The sequence below is a fragment of the Rattus norvegicus genome, chromosome 16 (assembly GCF_021556685.1).
Source record: "Rattus norvegicus strain SHRSP/BbbUtx chromosome 16, alternate assembly SHRSP_T2T, whole genome shotgun sequence".
NCBI classification, from domain to species: Eukaryota; Metazoa; Chordata; class Mammalia; order Rodentia; family Muridae; genus Rattus; species Rattus norvegicus.
The window spans coordinates 92513618-92527997 of NC_141549.1; the positions used below are offsets into that span (position 1 = coordinate 92513618).

Here is a 14380-nt window from a genome sequence, read left to right on the forward strand (position 1 = left end):
GTTAGGACAAAACGGCAACCAACAGATTGGGAAAAGATCTTTACCAATCCTACAACAGATAGAGGCCTTATATCCAAAATATACAAAGAACTCAAGAAGTTAGACCGCAGGGAAACAAATAACCCTATTACAAAATGGGGTTCAGAGCTAAACAAAGAATTCACAGCTGAGGAATGCCGAATGGCTGAGAAACACCTAAAGAAATGTTCAACATCTTTAGTCATAAGGGAAATGCAAATCAAAACAACCCTGAGATTTCACCTCACACCAGTGAGAATGGCTAAGATCAAAAACTCAGGTGACAGCAGATGCTGGCGAGGATGTGGAGAAAGAGGAACACTCCTCCATTGTTGGTGGGATTGCAGACTGGTAAAACCATTCTGGAAATCAGTCTGGAGGTTCCTCAGAAAATTGGACATTGAACTGCCTGAGGATCCAGCTATACCTCTCTTGGGCATATACCCAAAAGATGCCTCAACATATAAAAGAGACACGTGCTCCACTATGTTCATCGCAGCCTTATTTATAATAGCCAGAAAATGGAAAGAACCCAGATGCCCTTCAACAGAGGAATGGATACAGAAAATGTGGTACATCTACACAATGGAATATTACTCAGCTATCAAAAACAACGAGTCTATGAAATTCGTAGGCAAATGGTTGGAACTGGAAAATATCATCCTGAGTGAGCTAACCCAATCACAGAAAGACATACATGGTATGCACTCATTGATAAGTGGCTATTAGCCCAAATGCTTGAATTACCCTAGATCCCTAGAACAAACGAAACTCAAGACGGATGATCAAAATGTGAATGCTTCACTCCTTCTTTAAATGAGCAAAAAGAATACCCTTGGCTGGGAAGGGAGAGGCAAAGATTAAAACAGAGACTGAAGGAACACCCATTCAGAGCCTGCCCCACAGGTGGCCCATACATATACAGCCACCCAATTGGACAAGATGGATGAAGCAAAGAAGTGCAGACCGACAGGAGCCGGATGTAGATCGCTCCTGAGAGACACAGCCAGAATACAGCAAATACAGAGGCGAATGCCAGCAGCAAACCACTGAGCTGAGAATAGGTCCCCCGTTGAAGGAATCAGAGAAAGAACTGGAAGAGCTTGAAGGGGCTCGAGACCCCAAAAGTACAACAATGTCAAGCAACCAGAGCTTCCAGGGACTAAGCCACTACCTAAAGACTATATATGGACTGACCCTGGACTCTGACCCCATAGGTAGCAATGAATATCCTAGTAAGAGCACCAGTGGAAGGGGAAGCCCTGGGTCCTGCTAAGACTGAACCCCCAGTGAACTAGACTATGGGGGGAGGGCGGCAATGGGGGGAGGGTTGGGAGGGGAACACCCATAAGGAAGGGGAGGGGGGAGGGGGATTTTGCCCGGAAACCGGGAAAGGGAATAACACTTGAAATGTATATAAGAAATACTCAAGTTAATAAAAAAAAAAATATTTAGGAATAGCAATAGAAAAAAGCATTCAATCATGAAAGAAGGGAGTAAAATTGGAAGAAAGAATGAGAAAATAGAAAATAATGAGAAAACCTTATGACAGCTTCATACTTCTGTTTAAAAAAGCAGTGAAAGTCCAAGGAGAGAAGTTAGGCAAGAAAATAAGTAAAAAGTATTCAAATTATAGATGAGTAAGATCTCTCTGTTTGTAAATAAAATAGAAGTGGTGAGTGCCATGGTTTGGTGAGTTAAGCCTTAAAAATCTGATTTCCATCCCTGGGATCCACAATGATGAAGGGAGAGAAATAACTCCTACAAGTTGTCCCCTGACTTCCACATGTCTGCCATGGTGTTCACTCATACACACACACACACACACACACACACACACACACACACGCACACACGCACGCACGCACACAAATAGGTATAAAAATTTTAACAAATGAATAAGGTATGTAGCACATAAATTTCTTAGCCAAAAGTAATTATAATTATTTAATTCACTTCATTAAGTTATAGCATACATAGCTAATGCACAAAATCAATGGGTTTTCTATACTCTTAAACAATCTTAAAGAAGAAAACAAACCCATTTACAAGAATTGTAATGGAAAGAATTGTAATGATTAGGAATAAATTTAGCTAAGCAATAAAAAGTCATCTTAAAAGATGAATTGAAAGAAATTGAAGAATCATACCACAATCAACATAATCCTTATCAAAACTCCTGTAGAATTTAGTTAAAAAATCCTAAACTGGACCACAAATAGAAGAAACAACACAAACTTAAATTCAAGGCCAAAAAAAAACCTATTGTAACCAGAGAAATACTGAGCAAAAAGAACAAAGCTATAATCACATCACTTGATTTCAAATTATACTATAGAGTTATAGAATTCAAAATTATAATCTTACTGTAAGGACATACAGAAACACAAAACAATCTAAAATTATATCATTACTGTAAGTTAATTTTCAATAAGGGTGTGATTGATCCACAATGGAAACTGGCAGTCTCTTCTCTAAATGGTGTCAGAACAGGATGTCCACTCAGAAAAATATTACACCTTTATCACATATGTATTAAAATTATTCCTTATATAATTGACAAAAATAAACTATATATACATTCAGAGGGAAAAATCATCTTAAAATTGTTGTAGAAATTATTTAATACCAATCCAGGGTTTCTACCCCACCTTAATCATTCAATTCCCAGATAGGATACACAACTTTTATTATTTGCAATAATCCTTAAACAGCACAAGAAGTAGGCAGATATCTACCCTCTATGCTATTAGAATCTACTTCCTATCATTAACCCTGGGTTATTACTTACTATGCTTCATCTGGGCTGCTCTTAACTTCAGTTGGCCATCCCTCAAGGCCATATTTTCATGAACTTACCTAATCCATAGCAGCTTCTTTTTCCTCCTCCTTCTTCTTCCCTTCATGATTCTCTCTCAAGTCCCCAGGCCCGAGAACCCTAAAACTCATTTATGTCTTTTCTGTCCAGCATCTTCATTTACCAATCAGAAATAACTTAGAGACAACATAGTGTCATTTGGATCTATGTACAGACTCTTGTCTCTCAGGCAACTAGGTCTTAGGGGTCCACACTCAGCATTAAAATACACAACAAAAGGTCAAACCTCAACATAAAATGGATCACTGTCTTAATTCTAAGACTTAACATTAAAATATTAGACAGAAGTCAGCTGGGAGTCTTCAAGACATTACTTTAGCAAGTGAGATTACATCAAACTAAAAAAAAAAGCAACAAGGTGAAGACATAATACCCATTTTATAAGAAAATAACTTGGGTGGGAAAGGGGAGGGGGAGAGGAAAATGGGGAACAGGATGAGGTGTAGGAGGTGAGAGGGATGGAAGAGAAGCCCAGAGGACCAGGATAATGAGTGAAAATATGCAGCTTCAGGGGGCAGGAAGTGAAGAGACCCTCTAAGAAAGTCCTAGAGACCTGGGATGTGGAAGACTCCCAAGGCTCAATGGGGTGACCTTAGCCAAAATGCTCAACAGTGGGAAGAGGGAACTCAAAGAGTCCAACTCCAGTAGATAAACAGGGGCCCAAGTGGAAGAACCGGGTTACCAAACCACAGTCAAAATTTCTGACCCAGAATTATATCCATCTAAAAGAAATGCAGAGATAAAAATGGAGAAAAGACTTAAGAAAAGGCTGTCCAGTGACCAGCCCAACTTGACATCATGGTGGGTGGGAGGCACCAAGGCCTGACGCTATCACTGATGTGCTTACAGACAGGAACATGACTGCCCTCTGAGAGGCCCTACCAGTAGGTGACTGAGACAGATGCAGATATGTTCAGTCAACCATTGAACTGAAGTCAGAGACCCATATGGAGGAATTAGGGGAAGGAGCTGAAGGGGAGGGTGATCCCATAGGAAGACCAGTAGTCTCAGCTAACCTGGACCTCTGGGAGCTCCCAGACAACAGGCATCACATGTAGCAGAGGACTGCCTGGTCTGGCCTCAGTGAAAGATGTGCCTAATGAGAGGCTTGAGGCCCCAGGTAAGGGGGATTCCCCAGGGCACCGGGGAGCACTCTCTTGGAGGCAAGGATGAGGGAAACAGGATGAGGAACTGGGGGAGGGCAGGGTGTGTAGTCGATGGCTGGAATGTAAATAATTAAATAGAAAAAAGAAAAATAAATAATTTTTAAAAAGAAAATATCTAAAATTACACATTGTAAAGTTAGTCTCCAAAATACATATTCGTACATTATTCATAATGGATATTTAAACACTTCAGTAGCAAGAAGGCAAATAGGTGGATTAACATGGGCAAAAGGTATGAATGAGCATTTCTCAAACAAAATACACAGAGAGCCAATAGTATTTTGAAATAATTTTCAACATTAATAATAATGCAAACTAAATATACAATGAGATATCATCTCATACCAGTTAGACTGATTATCATCAAAGAAGCTAAAAAATAATAAGTCCCTATGAGGGTAGACAAAGAGACCCTTGCACATTATTGATGAGAATATAAATTAATATAGGCATTATGGAAAACATAGTTGCGAGGGCTCTCAACTAAATCCCCAGTATCAGACAGTCATGGAAGCTGCCTATAATCCCATTACGGGAGAGACAGAGACAGGGAATCCGTAGAGAAAACAGGCTCATTAAGGTAGGTATAGTGGCTGCGAGCATCTGCCTCTGTATTTGTCAGGCTGTGGCAGAGCCTCTCAGGGGACAGCTATCAGGCTCCTGTCAGCAAGCACCTCTTGGCATCCCCAAGAGTGACTGGTTTTGTGCCTGCATGTGGAATGGATCCCCATGTGTTTCGGTCTCTGTATGGCCTTTCCTTTAGTTTCTGCTTCACACTTTGTCTCCGTATTCCCTCCTGTGAGTATTTTGTTCCCCATTCTAAGAAGTACTGAGAGAACAGGTCCCCAAAAGAGGAGTTAGAGAAAGGACTGAGGTAGCTGAAGGTGTTTGCAACCCCATAGGAAGAACAATATCAACCAACCATACACCCCAGAGCTCCCAGGAACTAAACCATGAACCAAAGAGTTCATGAAGCAACCCATGGCTCCAGCCACATATGCAGCAGAGGATAGCCGTGTCCAGCACCAATGGGAGGCTGGATGCCCCAGTGTAGGGGAATGCCGGGGCAGGAAGGCAGAAGGCAGTGGGTGGGTGAGTTGGGCAAACCCTCATGGAGGAAGGGGATGGGGAGATGGGATAGATAGGGGATTTCTGGAGGGGAAACCAGGAAGAGGGATAATATTTGAAATGTAGATTTTAAAAATCCAATAAAAATGAAAAAAATAGGTGTAGTTGGAGAGCCTCAGTTTCAGTAAAGAGGGCTTGCCTTAATAAAATGGAAAGCAATCAAATAAGACATCCAATGTCAACACTGGGCTCAACATACACACATACACACACGTGCACCTACACATATGATAACATACTTAAACATACACATGTATATCTCACACACACACATAAATGGAAAATAAATAGAACTACCATGTGACCCATCAATTCTGTATAGGATACACATTTAAAGATAATGAGCTGGGTGTGTTAGATAGAAAACCAAACCAAATTGCACGCACTGCAACACTATTCAGAACAGCTAAAACATGAAATCCACCTAGATGTCAATCAACAGGGCAATGGAAAGGAAAATGTGGTATCTGTGTATTATGAACCATACTTGTGACAAGGATAAACCTGGAGGACACGAGACAAAGAGAAACAAGCAGGCATAGAAACTGATACAACACTTGAATACACTCATCTGTAGAATGTAAAAGTCACATGTGATATAAGAGAGCTGAACTGGAAAGTCAAGTGTTGAATACCAATTGTATCATTTCACACAGTACATAAAAATCAAAATATCGTGCTGTACATAATTGTGTTTAATTTTAATTGTGAATTAAATTTGCTTTCTGGTTGCATGTGGTTTGAGAGGAAAAAGGAAAACATTAGTAATTTAATAGCATGATCCACTTAAAAGGAGCCTTTTATTTTTTGGAAAATAATTTTGTAATTATATTTATGTACAGAAAACAGTGTACATTTAATCCAGTTTAGTGGCAAGTTCTTTAGCCTTTGCCTTTTCCAGCTTGGCAATGCGAGCCACAGACTTAGGACCCAGGACGTTGCCTCCCCAGTGGCGGTGGATCTCGTCATATCTGTCATTATAATTGGTCCTAAGAGCTTCCACCAGCTTAGCCAGAGCACCCTTGTCTTCCGAGTTAACCTGTGTGAAGGCAACAGTGGTGCACGTCTTCCTGAGGACCAGGCACCCCAGCCTGGCCTTTCTCTTGATGATGCAGTAGGGCACCCCCATCTTTCGACACAGGGCAGACAGGAAAACCATCAGCTCAGTGGGGTCTACATCATGGGCAATCACCACCAGCTGAGCCTCCTTGTTCTCCACCATGGTGGTGACTGTATTGACCCCTGCTCAGAGGACAGGTGGTCTCTCAGTTGGGACATCCCCTTTGTCAGCAGCTTTCTTCTCAACACGGGCCTGTAGTAGCCTTTGCTTCTCTTGCTTTGTCTCTGGCCTGTACTTGTGGGTAAGGTTAAGCAGCTGAGTCGCTGTTTGCCTGTCCAGAGCCTGGGTGAACTGGTTAATGGCAGGAGATACTTTGAGCCGCTTATAGAGGACGACTCTTTGCCGCTGAGCCTGATGTAGGGGGGCCATTTGACGAAGCGTGTTAGATCTCTTTGGGGGTGGATGTCCTGCCCAATGCCGAAGTTCTTGGGCCTTTTCTCAAACAAAGGATTGATCACCTTTTTGGCCTCCTGTTTCTTGATGATGGGGAGGGCCAGAGCCACCTTATTCCCCTTGGCCTTCTTTCCTTTGGGCATCTTGCTCAGCTGGAGGAGCAAAAGGCATCTTTATAGTTGAGTTCTAAAGTTCTACACTAGAAGCAAAGACATTTAGCAAAGAAATCTCTAGCTTTCTACAAATAAAAAAACTATAAACAAAAACCTATAAATGTTCAAATCACAGATCACAGCCTCTATTCTTGGAATTCCCATCACACATGAGAGTTCCAAGAAATGCCACAGAAGAAAGGCAGATTTTCAGGCTAAACAATGCAAAGAAATGGAGAAACAGATCAGTGACAGGATGGAACTGCCTCCCACCCTGCCCACAAGAGGCCTTCTGGGCCAGAAGTGGAGGAGGCATCAGACACTCCTCAGATTATGCCAGAAACCCACATCAAACTGGAACATAATCAGACAGGAGCTGGAACAAAAGCTGCCTGTCCACCTGCCAACATTTACCTCAGTGTGAACCTGACAAGTAAACTTGCCAACAAATTTTTAAGAGAATAATTTTTAGCTATAAGATGATAAGAAAAGTCTGCATAAGGATTAGAATGGATACATCTAGAGAGCCCTTTCCTAAGCTCCAAGAGCGTAATCATAACCTATGTTCCACAGCAGCAAACAGCCTTTCCTCAGCTTTCAATACTAGGATTAAATCACCAATCAAACCACAAGAGGTCAGTGATGCCACTTCCCACCTAGAAACAGCAAAGTGGAAAAGAAATTCTAACATTAAAAGGAAAGAACCGGGAAGTCCCACACCCGCGGATCCCGGCCCGCAGCAGCTCTCTGCTCCCAGACCCTGTGAGAGAGAGACCCAACCGCCTGGTCAGGTGGGCACTCCTGAGGCTGCAGAGCGGAAGAGACCACCAACACTGCTCACCCCTGCCCACATCCCTGGCCCAAGAGGAAACTGTATAAGGCCTCTGGGCTCCCGTGGGGGAGGGGCCAGGAGCGGCAGGACCCCTGCCAGAGAAACCGCCGGACCCTGAAGGAAACAGACAGGATAAACAGTTCTCTGCACCCAAATCCCGTGGGAGGGAGAGCTAAACCTTCAGAGAGGCAGACAAGCCTGGGAAACCAGAAGAGACTGCTCCCTGCACACACATCTCGGACGCCAGAGGAAAAAGCCAAAGACCATCTGGAACCCTGGTGCACTGAAGCTCCCGGAAGGGGCGGAACAGGTCTTCCTCGTTGCTGCCGCTGCAGAGAGCCCCTGGGCAGCACCCCACGAGCGAACCTGAGCCTCGGGACCACAGGTAAGACCAAATTTTCTGCTGCAAGAAAGCTGCCTGGTGAGCTTGGGAAACACGGAAGCAGAATTTCTCTAGGACCGGGCACGTTCTGTGTTTACGAGAAGTCCCACACCCGCGGATCCCAGCCCGCAGCAGCTCTCTGCTCCCAGACCCTGTGAGAGAGAGACCCAACCGCCTGGTCAGGTGGGCACTCCTGAGGCTGCAGAGCGGAAGAGACCACCAACACTGCTCACCCCTGCCCACATCCCTGGCCCAAGAGGAAACTGTATAAGGCCTCTGGGATCCCGTGGGGGAGGGCCCAGGAGCGGCAGGACCCCTGCCTGAGACACCGCCAGACCCTGAAGGAAACAGACCAGATAAACAGTTCTCTGCACCCAAATCCCGTGGGAGGGAGAGCTAAACCTTCAGAGAGGCAGACAAGCCTGGGAAACCAGAAGAGACTGCTCCCTGCACACACATCTCGGACGCCAGAGGAAAAAGCCAAAGACCATCTGGAACCCTGGTGCACTGAAGCTCCCGGAAGGGGCGGCACAGGTCTTCCTGGTTGCTGCCGCTGCAGAAAGCCCCTGGGCAGCACCCCACGAGCAAACCTGAGCCTCGGGACCACAGGTAAGACCAAATTTTCTGCTGCAAGAAAGCTGCCTGGTGAACTCAAGACACAGGCCCACAGGAACAGCTGAAGACCTGTAGAGAGGAAAAACTACACGCCCGAAAGCAGAACACTCTGTCCCCATAACTGACTGAAAGAGAGGAAAACAGGTCTACAGCACTCCTGACACACAGGCTTATAGGACAGTCTAGCCACTGTCAGAAATAGCAGAACAAAGTAACACTAGAGATAATCTGATGGCGAGAGGCAAGCGCAGGAACCCAAGCAACAGAAACCAAGACTACATGCCATCATCGGAGCCCAATTCTCCCACCAAAACAAACATGGAATATCCAAACACACCAGAAAAGCAAGATCTAGTTTCAAAATCATATTTGATCATGATGCTGGAGGACTTCAAGAAAGACATGAACACACTTAGGGAAGCACAGGAAAACATTAATAAACAAGTAAAAGACTACAGAGAGGAATCGCAAAAATCCCTGAAAGAATTCCAGGAAAACACAATCAAACAGTTGAAGGTATTAAAAATGGAAATAGAAGCAATCAAGAAAGAACACATGGAAACATCCCTGGATATAGAAAACCAAAAGAAGAGACAAGGAGCTGTAGATACAAGCTTCACCAACAGAATACAAGAGATGGAAGAGAGAATCTCAGGAGCAGAAGATTCCATAGAAATCATTGACTCAACTGTCAAAGATAATGTAAAGCGGAAAAAGCTACTGGTCCAAAACATACAGGAAATCCAGGACTCAATGAGAAGATCAAACCTAAGGATAATAGGTATAGAAGAGAGTGAAGACTCCCAGCTCAAAGGACCAGTAAATATCTTCAACAAAATCATAGAAGAAAACTTCCCTAACCTAAAAAAAGAGATACCCATAGACATACAAGAAGCCTACAGAACTCCAAATAGATTGGACCAGAAAAGAAACACCTCCCATCACATAATTGTCAAAACACCAAACGCACAAAATAAAGAAAGAATATTAAAAGCAGTAAGGGAAAAAGTCAAGTAACATATAAAGGCAGACCTATCAGAATCACACCAGACTTCTCGCCAGAAACTATGAAGGCCAGAAGATCCTGGACTGATGTTATACAGACCCTAAGAGAACACAAATGCCAGCCCAGGTTACTGTATCCAGCAAAACTCTCAATTAACATTGATGGAGAAACCAAGATATTCCATGACAAAACCAAATTTACACAATATCTTTCTACAAATCCAGCACTACAAAGGATAATAAATGGTAAAGCCCAACATAAGGAGGCAAGCTATACCCTAGAAGAAGCAAGAAACTAATCGTCTTGGCAACAAAACAAAGAGAAGAAAAGCACACAAACATAACCTCACATCCAAATATGAATATAAGGGGAAGCAATAATCACTATTCCTTAATATCTCTCTATATCAATGGCCTCAACTCCCCAATAAAAAGACATAGATTAACAAACTGGATAGGCAACGAGGACCCTGCATTCTGCTGCCTACAGGAAACACACCTCAGAGACAAAGACAGACACTACCTCAGAGTGAAAGGCTGGAAAACAACTTTCCAAGCAAATGGTCAGAAGAAGCAAGCTGGAGTAGCCATTCTAATATCAAATAAAATCAATTTCCAACTAAAAGTCATCAAAAAAGATAAGGAAGGACACTTCATATTCATCAAAGGAAAAATCAACCAAGATGAACTCTCAATCCTAAATATCTATGCCCCAAATACAAGGGCACCTACATACGTAAAAGAAACCTTACTAAAGCTCAAAACACACATTGCACCTCCCACAATAATAGTGGGAGATTTCAACACCCCACTCTCATCAATGGACAGATCATGGAAACAGAAATTAAACAGTGATGTAGACAGACTAAGAGAAGTCATGAGCCAAATGGATTTAACGGATATTTATAGAACATTCTATCCTAAAGCAAAAGGATATACCTTCTTCTCAGCTCCTCATGGTACTTTCTCCAAAATTGACCATATAATTGGTCAAAAAACGGGCCTCAACAGGTACAGAAAGATAGAAATAATCCCATGCGTGCTATCGGACCACCACGGCCTAAAACTGGTCTTCAATAACAATAAGGGAAGAATGCCCACATATACGTGGAAATTGAACAATGCTCTACTCAATGATAACCTGGTCAAGGAAAAAATAAAGAAAGAAATTAAAAACTTTTTAGAATTTAATGAAAATGAAGATACAACATACTCAAACTTATGGGACACAATGAAAGCTGTGCTAAGAGGAAAACTCATAGCGCTGAGTGCCTGCAGAAAGAAACAGGAAAGAGCATATGTCAGCAGCTTGACAGCACACCTAAAAGCTCTAGAACAAAAAGGAGCAAATACACCCAGGAGGAGTAGAAGGCAGGAAATAATCAAACTCAGAGCTGAAATCAACCAAGTAGAAACAAAAAGGACCATAGAAAGAATCAACAGAACCAAAAGTTGGTTCTTTGAGAAAATCAACAAGATAGATAAACCCTTAGCCAGACTAACGAGAGGACACAGAGAGTGTGTCCAAATTAACAAAATCAGAAATGAAAAGGGAGACATAACTACAGATTCAGAGGAAATTCAAAAAATCATCAGACCTTACTATAAAAACCTATAGTCAACAAAACTTGAAAATCTTCAGGAAATGGACAATTTCCTAGACAGATACCAGGTATCGAAGTTAAATCAGGAACAGATAAACCAGTTAAACAACCCCATAACTCCTAAGGAAATAGAAGCAGTCATTAAAGGTCTCCCAACCAAAAAGAGCCCAGGTCCAGACGGGTTTAGTGCAGAATTCTATCAAACCTTCATAGAAGACCTCATACCAATATTATCCAAACTATTCCACAAAATTGAAACAGATGGAGCCCTACCGAATTCCTTCTACGAAGCCACAATTACTCTTATACCTAAACCACACAAAGACACAACAAAGAAAGAGAACTTCAGACCAATTTCCCTTATGAATATGGACGCAAAAATACTCAATAAAATTCTGGCAAACCGAATTCAAGAGCACATCAAAACAATCATCCACCACGATCAAGTAGGCTTCATCCCAGGCATGCAGGGATGGTTTAATATACGGAAAACCATCAACGTGATCCATTATATAAACAAACTGAAAGAACAGAACCACATGATCATTTCATTAGATGCTGAGAAAGCATTTGACAAAATTCAACACCCCTTCATGATAAAAGTCCTGGAAAGAATAGGAATTCAAGGCCCATACCTAAACATAGTAAAAGCCATATACAGCAAACCAGTTGCTAACATTAAACTAAATGGAGAGAAACTTGAAGCAATCCCACTAAAATCAGGGACTAGACAAGGCTGCCCACTCTCTCCCTACTTATTCAATATAGTTCTTGAAGTTCTAGCCAGAGCAATCAGACAACAAAAGGAGATCAAAGGGATACAGATCGGAAAAGAAGAGGTCAAAATATCACTATTTGCAGATGACATGATAGTATATTTAAGTGATTCCAAAAGTTCCACCAGAGAACTACTAAAGCTGATAAACAACTTCAGCAAAGTGGCTGGGTATAAAATTAACTCAAATAAATCAGTTGCCTTCCTCTATACAAAAGAGAAACAAGCCGAGAAAGAAATTAGGGAAACGACACCCTTCATAATAGACCCAAATAATATAAAGTACCTCGGTGTGACTTTAACCAAGAAAGTAAAAGATCTATACAATAAGAACTTCAAGACACTGAGGAAAGAAATTGAAGAAGACCTCAGAAGATGGAAAGATCTCCCATGCTCATGGATTGGCAGGATTAATATAGTAAAAATGGCCATTTTACCAAAAGCAATCTACAGATTCAATGCAATCCCCATCAAAATACCAATCCAATTCTTCAAAGAGTTAGACAGAACAATTTGCAAATTCATCTGGAATAACAAAAAACCCAGGATAGCTAAAGCTATCCTCAACAATAAAAGGACTTCAGGGGGAATCACTATCCCTGAACTCAAGCAGTATTACAGAGCAATAGTGATAAAAACTGCATGGTATTGGTACAGAGACAGACAGATAGACCAATGGAATAGAATTGAAGACCCAGAAATGAACCCATACACCTATGGTCACTTGATTTTTGACAAAGGAGCCAAAACCATCCAATGGAAAAAAGATAGCATTTTCAGCAAATGGCTGGTTCAACTGGAGGGCAACATGTAGAAGAATGCAGATCGATCCATGCTTATCACCCTGTACAAAGCTTAAGTCCAAGTGGATCAAGGACCTCCACATCAAACCAGACACACTCAAACTAATAGAAGAAAAACTAGGGAAGCATCTGGAACACATGGGCACTGGAAAAAATTTCCTGAACAAAACACCAATGGCTTACGCTCTAAGATCAAGAATCGACAAATGGGATCTCATAAAACTGCAAAGCTTCTGTAAGGCAAAGGACACTGTGGTTAGGACAAAACGGCAACCAACAGATTGGGAAAAGATCTTTACCAATCCTACAATAGATAGAGGCCTTATATCCAAAATATACAAAGAACTCAAGAAGTTAGACTGCAGGGAAACAAATAACCCTATTAAAAAATGGGGTTCAGAGCTAAACAAGGAATTCACAGCTGAGGAATGCCGAATGGCTGAGAAACACCTAAAGAAATGTTCAACATCTTTAGTCATAAGGGAAATGCAAATCAAAACAACCCTGAGATTTCACCTCACACCAGTGCAATTGGCTAAGATCAAAAACTCAGGTGACAGCAGATGCTGGCGAGGATGTGGAGAAAGAGGAACACTCCTCCATTGTTGGTGGGATTGCAGACTGGTAAAACCATTCTGGAAATCAGTCTGGAGGTTCCTCAGAAAATTGGACATTGAACTGCCTGAGGATCCAGCTATACCTCTCTTGGGCATATACCCAAAAGATGCCTCAACATATAAAAGAGACACGTGCTCCACTATGTTCATCGCAGCCTTATTTATAATAGCCAGAAAATGGAAAGAACCGAGATGCCCTTCAACAGAGGAATGGATACAGAAAATGTGGTACATCTACACAATGGAATATTACTCAGCTATCAAAAACAACGAGTTTATGAAATTCGTAGGCAAATGGTTGGAACTGGAAAATATCATCCTGAGTGAGCTAACCCAATCACAGAAAGACATACATGGTATACACTCATTGATAAGTGGCTATTAGCCCAAATGCTTGAATTACCCTAGATGCCTAGAACAAACGAAACTCAAAACGGATGATCAAAATGTGAATGCTTCACTCCTTCTTTAAATGAGGAAAAAGAATACCCTTGGCAGGGAAGGGAGAGGCAAAGATTAAAACAGAGACTGAAGGAACACCCATTCAGAGCCTGCCCCACATATGGCCCATACATATACAGCCACCCAATTAGACAAGATGGATGAAGCAAAGAAGTGCAGACCGACAGGAGCCGGATGTAGATCTCTCCTGAGAGACAGCCAGAATACAGCAAATGCAGAGGCCAATGCCAGCAGCAAACCACTGAACTGAGAATAGGTCCCCCGTTGAAGGAATCAGAGAAAGAACTGGAAGAGCTTGAAGGGGCTCGAGACCCCAAAAGTACAACAATGTCAAGCAACCAGAGCTTCCAGGGACTAAGCCACTACCTAAAGACTATACATGGACTGACCCTGGACTCTGACCCCATAGGTAGCAATAAATATCCTAGTA

The 14380-nt window shown here is 42.2% G+C and overlaps 1 pseudogene; it reads right to left on the minus strand.

The window, feature by feature from the left end:
* Window positions 1–6046: 6046 nt before the first annotated feature.
* Window positions 6047–6846, minus strand: LOC134482434 (large ribosomal subunit protein eL8-like; annotated as a pseudogene).
* Between the last annotated feature and the right edge of the window lie 7534 nt (window positions 6847–14380).